Here is a 9,350-nt window from a genome sequence, read left to right on the forward strand (position 1 = left end):
TCTGGTTTGGTGGAACGTCAGCTCTGCAGAGAACTCGGATCCAGTTCCTCCACTGGAAACTGACCTTGGATCTGCGTCCATCCATGTTCCGTGGCCAGCGGAGCTTCTCCCGGAGATCCTGGTCCCACCCCAGAGCTTCCAGCCATGTCGATCCAGCTGGCTGTTGCGGAGATTGGCTTGAGACTCCATCTTCTTTTGGACAGAAAGGGAACCTTGGCCAGGTGCCTTCACTCCACTCTCCATTGGTGTGGTGATTGGGGGTGGGTGGGCTTCCCCACAAGGACAATTTAACGCCCACCGAGCTTGGAAAAACTTTCCAGACAAGCAAGCTAGCAAGGCGAAGGAGGTCGGCCTGGTCCATGGGCTGGAGACCATGGAGGGACTTAACCTAGAGCAGGGGTCGCCAACCTTTTGAACCTCAGGAACCACCAAACTCATAATTTTAAATCCCAGGGGCCACTAACCGGTTCTGTGGGCATGGCCTAATTTGTGGGTGTGGCTTGGTGGTCATGTGATTGGCTGGGCATGGCTTGTATGTAAATATTATAAATATTTATATAAATATTGCGTTTTTTTAATATAAAAAAGAGCAACTTTTCCACAAAGTCAGGCAAAGCAGGCAGGCAGATTGAGTTGCTCACAGAATCATTCAGTGATCTATCTATCTGCCATCGGCTAGCTCAGTCTGGCACATAAAATTTTGCTTGCTGCGAGTCTGCACTGAATAATAGAGTCCTAAGGGAGGTTCGGCTGTGCTTAAAAGCAGAGCCGAAGATCTAAAGACTAGCTAGATTCCCAGAGCATCTCATTAGCTTCGTATTAAGGCCTCTGCTTCACATCTCCAGATGTTCAGGACATCTGCCCAGGAGAGAGGAACCCAGAAGGCCGTTTTGCTGAGCTCTTGCCCCCATCCTAAATTTGGGTTTTGAGGTTTAGGAGAGCAGAGATGGAGGCTGGTGGTGGAAGCCCACCATGGGAAGGTGGCCAAGGTTTTCCTTGCGTGGATGTGGCCGCCACCATCTCCTCTCAGGATCCACAAAGCCCAATGATTGGCATTCATACCTTACAGGTAACCCTTGAGTCATGGCCATTCGTTCAGCGACTGCCCAAAGCTACGACAGCGCCGGTAAGAGTGACTTAACGACCGGTCTTCACTCCTTAGCAAACCATCTTGGCATCCCCTGTGGTCATGTGATCAAAATCCAGGTGCTTGTTACCTGTATTTACGATGATTGCATTGCCTTACGGTGGCGTGATTACCCTCTGCGACCTCCCCAGCCAGTAGCTGCAATCAAAATCAATTTTTTTTTTGGGGGGGGAAGGCTGGATTTGCTTAACAACTGCCTGATTCAGTTAAAAACCGCAGGGATTAATTTAACTGCCCTCCCAACGCAAAGGCTGCGAAATCATGCACGATTCTCCCAAACACCCGCCTTGCTTAGAAATTCAGGTCCCCAGCGCTGAGGACGACCGCAGCGAAGCCCGGATTTTGGGCTGCTGAAGCGAGGTAATGGTTAACTTTTTGAGTTTTGCCCCGTTTTACGCCTTTTCTTTGCTACCGTTAAGTGGATCCCTGCCGTTGTTAAGCGAGTAGCACAGTCGTTAAGCGAAATCTGGCTTCCCCCATTGGCGGGAAGGTCGCAAAAGGGGATCGCGTGACCACGGGGTGCGGCGACCATCATAAATACACGTCAGTTGTCCAGCGGCTGGATTTTCATCACTGGGACGCTGCGACGGATGTTAAGTGTGGGGAAAAAAATGGCCCTCAGTCGCTTTTTTCAGGGCCTTTGTGACTTCAAACAGTCACTAAAAGAACTAGAGCAAGAAGATAAAAGAATATCATAAAATCTGGGATTTATTTTATCAACGGTTAGATAAGAAAATAGAGAAGTAAACTATGTTACGAAAAGGAATAGTATAATATGTAAGATAATATGATGTAATGATATTATATCATTGAACATAAGGAAATGAATGGTATGTTCCCAGATTTGTTAAAACTCAAAAGATTCGCTCGATAAGAACTCTGTAAATTTATAGTTGGGTCTAATGATATAATAATATTACAATATAATATAATATATGTACAGTTGACTTATGAATATATGTTTGGATGGGGAAAGACTGTTGGTATTATGACATTGCACGAAAGAAATGTACCAACCGACACGCTGTATTTTGGAAGATGGTTTTATGTTGATGTTTTATGTTTGTGTTTGTTAGTGTTTGTCTTTAAAAAAAAAAAGTGACTAAAAGAAGTGTTGTAAGTCGAGGACTATTGTACCTGTAGTTCATGCTGGTATCTGCTATCTTTGAGTCTTTTCTTCCCTTTGTGGTTCACCGGTCAAGGCTGTTTTTTAGGTATTCACTTACTCCCTGGGTCTTTTTTTCATCACCATTGTTCTTCGCTTCCCAACAAAAAGGACCCTTGAACATTCATGTGCCGCCAACCCAGCCTCATTCAGGGACCCTCCCCGAGGGATATGAGGGGCAGAAATCGTAACCTCTTGAGCCCTACACAGTCTACAACCCCCCCACACACAATTAATAGAGTTGGAAGGGACTCGGATGTGTTGGGTCTGCTTGGGCGGTGGGTTGGACTAGATGACCTAAAAGGTCCCTTCCGACTCTTTGTCAATCTGTTATCTGGATCAGGACTTCTAGTGAAATTCTCCTTTGCCCAAGCAGGGGACCCCACGCCGTTTTCTGACCGATGGCAGTCCAGTCTCTTCTTGAAAGCCTCCAGCGATGAAAGTACCCACAACTTCTGGTGGCAGAAGGTTGACTCTTCTCACCGTCAGAAAACTTCTCCTTATTTCCAGGTAGAATTTCTGCTTGATTAACAGATTAACAGAGTTGGAAGGGACCTTGTAGGTCATCTAGTCCACCACCACCACCCCGCCCAAGTAGGAGACCCTACACCATTTTTGATAGATGGCAGCCTAGTCTTTTCTTGAACACCTCAAGTGATGAAGCTCCCACAACTTCTGAAGGCAACTTCTGTTCCATGGGTTGATTGTTCTCACGGTCAGAAAATTCCTCCTTATTTCCAGGTTAAATCTCTCCTTGTTCAGTTTCCATCCATTATTCCTTCTCTGGCCTACAGGCGCTTTAGAAAACAGCTTTACCCCTTCCTCCTCTCTGGGGCAGCTCCTCAAATATTGGAAGGCTGCTCTCCTGTCCCCCCTGGTCCTTCTCTTCCCTAGACTAGCCAGGCCCAGTTCCTGCAACCGTTCTTCGTATGTTTTAGCCTCCAGTCCCCTCATCATCCTGGTTGCTCTTCCCTGCACTTTTTCCAGAGTCTCAACGTCTTTTTTTTATAGTGTGCAATTGCCCCATCGCAGCCATTGCCAGTTGTGGGGCGCTGCCCCAAACCCTCGACCCCTTTCCGAAGCGCAAGATTGAGTTTCATTGCAAGACCAAAATCCCATTCTTTGGCAACACCGAGAGGAAAGCAAAACTTCCGGAAGGAAAACAAGGGCGGCCGGAGAGGCGAGCGGTAGCAGAACTCTTCACATTTATTAAGTTTCAAATCTCTAAAACACTCACTAAACATACGCTGAAAACTTTATTGGACATGTTTCCGAAGGTAGTCAAGTCAAAAGAAAGAGTCGGGGAGCCAAGCGGATGCAGTCAAGGGCACCCCAAATTCCCGCTGTTGTTCTGGGAATGTGAGGGGCACCGCCAGGCTGTGACAGGCAGAGGGAAGGTGCCGAGAGGCGCACTCCACCCCTGCTTTCAAAAACCCTGGCATTTGTTCCTGTCTGGTTGAATTCCAAGCTCCAAGCAGGCAGAAAACATCACAGCTCAGCACTCACGAGTTTGCAAATGTTGTGGTGACATCCTGCTGGCCTGATTTGTAACAAGGGATTAAGAAGGGGGTGGGGGCAATCGGCTGGATTGGAAAGGGGTGCCATCTCTCCTACTTTGCATTGGTGGCGTCCCAGGGGAGAGCGAAGAGGCCCGGGGGAAAACCAGAAACCAGGGTTGGGCGCAGGATTGCTGCTTTGTGCAAAAGGACCGAACCCCTGTGCGTGTTCGGAGACGCGGTATGCCCTCGTTGGGCTGGCAAGGAAGGGTGGCATGCAGGGTGTTCTAGTTCCCGCTGCGCGGCCTTGACCCGTAATGCCCCTTTCCACGCAGAGCCGCTGTCAGTTGTCACGACTGCGGCTTCTCCCTGAGTTAGCGGAGTGCTTTGGGGCGCGTGCGCAGCAAGGAAGGAAGGAGCACACCAGAGCTACCTGCAGACAAGCAAGCATACCCCCCGCCCCCAAAATAGGAACAAAGGGGAGAGGGAGAGCAAGCATTCCCTCCATGGCTAGTGATGGGTGCATTTGCAGCCAAATCTTAAAAGGCAATTGTCTTGTTTTGCACCTGGGACAGAATTCTTCTGCGGGAAAATACAGTATTTTTCACGTAAAAATGGGCCCATGGGAATTATAATAACTCTGTGCTGGAGGGGCACATCCCTGGGGCAGCTGGAGGACCTATCTATAGGGCTGAATGAACGTCCTGCCCCCGGGGTGTTTGGGATTGCAACTCCCATCAGCCTCGGCCAGAATGGAAAACGGTCAAGAGGTTGTTAAGCCCCGGCACTTCCGGTTGCAAGGCTTCGGCGGTGGCAGGCATCCGCGATCGTGCGCGGTTCCTGCTGCGCTCGCCGCTGAAGTGCCTCCGATCCAGCTGGATTTGGAGGCTGTCGTTACCCCGGAGAGGTAACGGAAGACAAAGAGGTTGTTAAGCCCCAAAGGTCCACCCTGTTTCTTACGAGCGAGGATTTGGGGGTAAAGTTTTGGGGAATTGTGCTCCCATTGTGTCACTGTGCCTTGCAGATCGGACTTTTGGGTAGAAAAATGGCCGTTTGATCGTGTCTCCAGTGAAGAGGTCTGGATTTTTCCACCGGCTTATGATTGTCAGGTTTTCTAAGAAACTTAGGCCAAGTGTTCAGAATCAAAGGTTTGATCCTCTGGACAGCTGCGGCTTGCAGGAAAGCTCTGGAATTGATCCAAGAAGCTCATCGTACAACTTCCTAGTGGCAAAATCATTTGTTTTTAAATTCTTAAAACGGACAGTTACATTACCTTATTTTAAAAGAGAGTGGGGTTTTTTTTTTTTTTGGCTGCATCTAGCTTTTTCCTTTTTGATAAATTGCATCATTTAAGGAGACCCTATAATTGAAAAATAGCAAGGAGGGGACATGTCAGAGTCGAGCAAAAATAGGAGACCCTGAATCCATTTTTAAAATCTATCTCTGAAACGTAATGGTTTAAATTTTTCTGGTGATTTTATTTTTGTCTTTAATGAATCTGCTTTGGCTTTTTTGGTAGTTTTTTTTTAACTGGCAAATATTAAGAAATTTGTTGTTGAGAAGGAAACGCTCCTATGAATTCATCAAATTGCAGGGGACATTAAGCAAACAATTTTTAAAAAAATATTATTTAGAAGATTTTATAAGTGGATTTTTTTTTGGGACCTAGATAAAACACCAACAAGAGAACAAGTTTTTGACTACCCCTTCACATCTAAACTGAAGCTTTACAATGTGGACATAACTGTCTTGAATAACATTCCTGCCAGAATTTTGAAAAAAAAAAAGGAAAGTTTATGCCTTCCTAATAGATATTTTGAAGGGGAGAAAGGTACCATTTTCCTGGGACAAATTCCAAGAAGTGAAGAACAAAAATTCAAATTATCAAGAACAAAGATTCAGATCACATTCCAGTTCTTTGGACACTTAAATCAAAGATCCTGAATTATAGATGGAGATTAAATGAAACTATTCCACAGAAGGGGACAATTATGAAGGATTTTAAAAAGAAACTAAATGAAATTCTGACAATAATTTGGATAAAGGAAAAGACTGAATGTTAGGGATGTACTAATGATGGGTTATTTTATTCAGTACAATCATTTGGAGAAAAGAAGAAATTTCAAGAAAAAAAATCTCAAGAAAAGAATGCAAAGGTTCCTGAACGAAACTATAAAGAAATTGAGTTGCAGAAGACACCAATGGATTCTAAAAATTATATCAAAATCAAAATTGTTATGGCAGCATAATCCTTGTTGACTATCCGGGAAATAAGAAACAAAATTAAACGAAGCGAAACAACGATATTTTGAGTCTGCAAATAAACCAGGAAGATGGCTAGCATATAAACTAAGAAAAACGATAAAAGAGAAAAATTTTAAAAGGTGACACTGTATTAACGGATGAGTTTAATATATATATAAAAAAACCTTTTATAATTTTTACTCCAACCTCGACCAGAGGCAAAAAGTGGAGATGCAAAAATAATAATAAAATATGATTATCTATAAAAACACTTGATGAAAGCTTTCACAAGACCAAAGGCTACTTATGAATGAACCGGTAACCACTTTTGAAATATCAGGCGTTATTAAATAGCGGAAAACAGGAAGAACGCTAGGGGCAGATGGCTCAAGTTAATGTTATAAAAGTTTTGAATTTTTACATTGAAAGATGTCATCCATCTTGGAACGAAGCCATTATCGCTTTATGGCCAAAGGAAAGTCAATATGTTTTTGTTTTTTTTTGATGAGGAAATTGCGGACCAATTTCATTATTTAAACGAGGACTATAAACCTTTTTTAATGCAATGTTGTCCGAAAGAGTCAAGGAGCTGTTTTATCCGTGAAGTCGAACCTAGCTTTTGCTTAGAAAAAGACAACGGAGGGAGAATGTGAGAAGGGTTTGAAGACTTAATGATACCGTAATCAGAAAATTTTAATATTTTGGGGGGATGCAGAAAAAGCATTTGACAATTTAAATGGGGTCTTTATGTTTAAACTTTTGGAAGCTATGGATTTTTTGGGGAGGGAGGAATTATCCAAGAGGGTTATGGCACATTGTACCAAGCGCATATTGTTACTAAAGAAGACTCAAGATGTGTGAAATTCAGAACGCAATGAGTCCGTTGCCCTCACTGCTATTGATTTCAGCTCTGGAAGTTTTGAACAGAGAGATTAAGACACGATGGGGAAAAAAATGGGTGTGAAAATTTTAAAAAAAATGGAACACCAGTGTTGATGATGGAGGCTTCGTTTAAATACAGACAAAAGTGGAAATTAATGCTTCTTTTTCCTCCTTCCCCATTTCTCGACTATTCTATTTGCATTTTCTATTGTGATGATCTCAATAAAATGTTGTGTGTATAAAAGAAAACCCTGAACTCTGATGGAAAAGTGGGAGAGATGGACACAGACTTTGGTCAAATATTTCTTCTGGTTAGCAGTTTAAAAAAAGGTGGATTTTTAAAATCTAACTTCCTTCCCTTCCCTTCCCTCATATAATCCCTTTGGAGATGCTTCAGCAGGATGTCACACAAGAGGTAGTTTTGTTATGGAAATTGAGTCAAATAATGTTAACAACTAGAACAAGACATATTTCTTTTTTTTCATACACAGGAAAGGAAAATTTAAAAAACAACAACAACAACAAATTATAATTAGACATCCTATCCCGAAGGCGGCTCAGTTGAGGTTTATGGGTGCCCACGGGAAGGTCGATATTCGAGGTTTCTTGCCCAGGCTGGAATGGTGCAGGAGGGAGCTTTGATCTCTAGGCCAGTTTTTCTCAACCTGTAGCAACTTTAAGCGCTGCGTGGACTTCAAGTCCCAGAATTCTGGGACTTGGAAGTTCCCCAGCTTAAAGGTGATAAATACTGCTTTAGGCGCCCTGAAACCATGGCCAAGAGTCCAGAAAAGAGACCTGGGGGGAAGGTGGTGTTGAGGGGTGGCAGCAAGAGCAGGGTGGGCTCTGGGTTCTATTTAAATACACATCCCTGAGTTTCGGAGGGCACCGCCAAGGTGACCCACCTGGAGAACGCAGAACCCCTCCGCTGATGGCCGCCAGCGCGCCGAAGGAGCCTCCGGCAAGCATTGTCGTCTACAATACCACAAATTTTTTCTTGATTTAAAAAAAAAAAAAAGCCCATCTACTTCTCAATCTAGTAGGGGAGGAGAAGAGAGCTTTTTCTAAAAGCTTTTCTGCTTTTAGAAATAAAATAAGGAGGGTTTGGAAAAAAACAAACGGGAGGGGGAAGTTCAAGTTTAGAAAACAGCGATGATCAGACGAAAGAGGGGGGAAAAAGTTGGTTTGAAGGACTTAGAAGTGGAATGTTGAGCCAGCATTCCTGGGATTTTGGAAGAAAGTTCCAGGGGTGTTTTTTTTTTTGGCAATGATACAGAAGTGGCTGATGGGGCAGGATAAAAACTTGGCGGGGGGAAGAGGGCAGGGGGATTCTTTGCTCGTGAAACAGACCCTCCAAAGCAAAAAAATCCCCAATTACCATGGGGTTCTGTTCTCTCCTGCCCCGTGGCAGATACACACCAGCCGCTTTGGCGAGAAAAAGGAACAGAAAAAAAAAAAAAAGAGAATTGAGTCCTTCAAACCAAATCCATCTACGAGGGGGATCCGACCTAGAATCATTCTACGTTACCTAAACTACATTCCTACTTATCTTCACATAATACCTGAGTTCGTCAACATCTTACATTCAGTTTTACCCTGTTTGACAGCTCTCCTCTGAGCTCGTCCGCGGGCTGGGACGACAGCGGCGTTACCGGCAAGGCCGCACCGTTATACTTCCTGGCTCCTGGCACCCCACTCCTTTTCGACCCCCTATTTCCTGCCCGTGGGGCAGAAGGGCGCAACACGAAGGATGCCAGCCATGAGCCATTTCTGGCCACGGGGGAGGGTGGGTTCAAATTCCCATCTCGGAACCCCAAGGTTGGGTTGGGGCTCGGTTCCGACCACTCTGATTTTTTGGGGGCGCCGCGGAGGACGGCTCTCGAGCGATCCCCGCCCAGCCAGCCAAAAAGGTAACGGTTGGCTTCGCGGTGTGGAAAGCTCTTTTGTGGGAAAAAGAAAAGAAAACCATAACCGAGGAAGTGACTTGAGGACAGGCGACCCGTTTGGATCGCTCCGCTGTCCGTTGAGGTATTTTCTGGTTTCAAAGGGAGGAGGGGATTTTCCTGAGAGTAAAAAAACAACAACAAAGACGATGTGGCTGAGGTAACGGGTAGCTCCGGGCACCGCTAGCCCAATTTGGGAGAGCCACGGAGCCACGGAAAGACCCGTCCAATCCCAGCCACGGATTTTTACCCGTTCTGCCTTGCTGGCATCTGTCAGCAACCGTCCAATGGGGAAGATGAGCCAAGCCCAGCCGGAGGCACCATCCCAGGGGCAGGTTAACCACCTCAGCCCCCCTACTCAAATGCAAGAGGAGGAGGAATGTGCAACCAACCAGGTTTGGGGTGGGGTGGGGGAAATGCAAGATTTTTTTTGGCGGGGGGGTGGGGGAGTGAAGCCTTCAAATTATTTCCTGGCC

The sequence above is a fragment of the Notechis scutatus genome, chromosome 15, assembly GCF_049901735.1.
Source record: "Notechis scutatus isolate UNSWTSFEM ecotype Mainland chromosome 15, rNotScu1.2, whole genome shotgun sequence".
Classification (NCBI taxonomy): Eukaryota; Metazoa; Chordata; class Lepidosauria; order Squamata; family Elapidae; genus Notechis; species Notechis scutatus.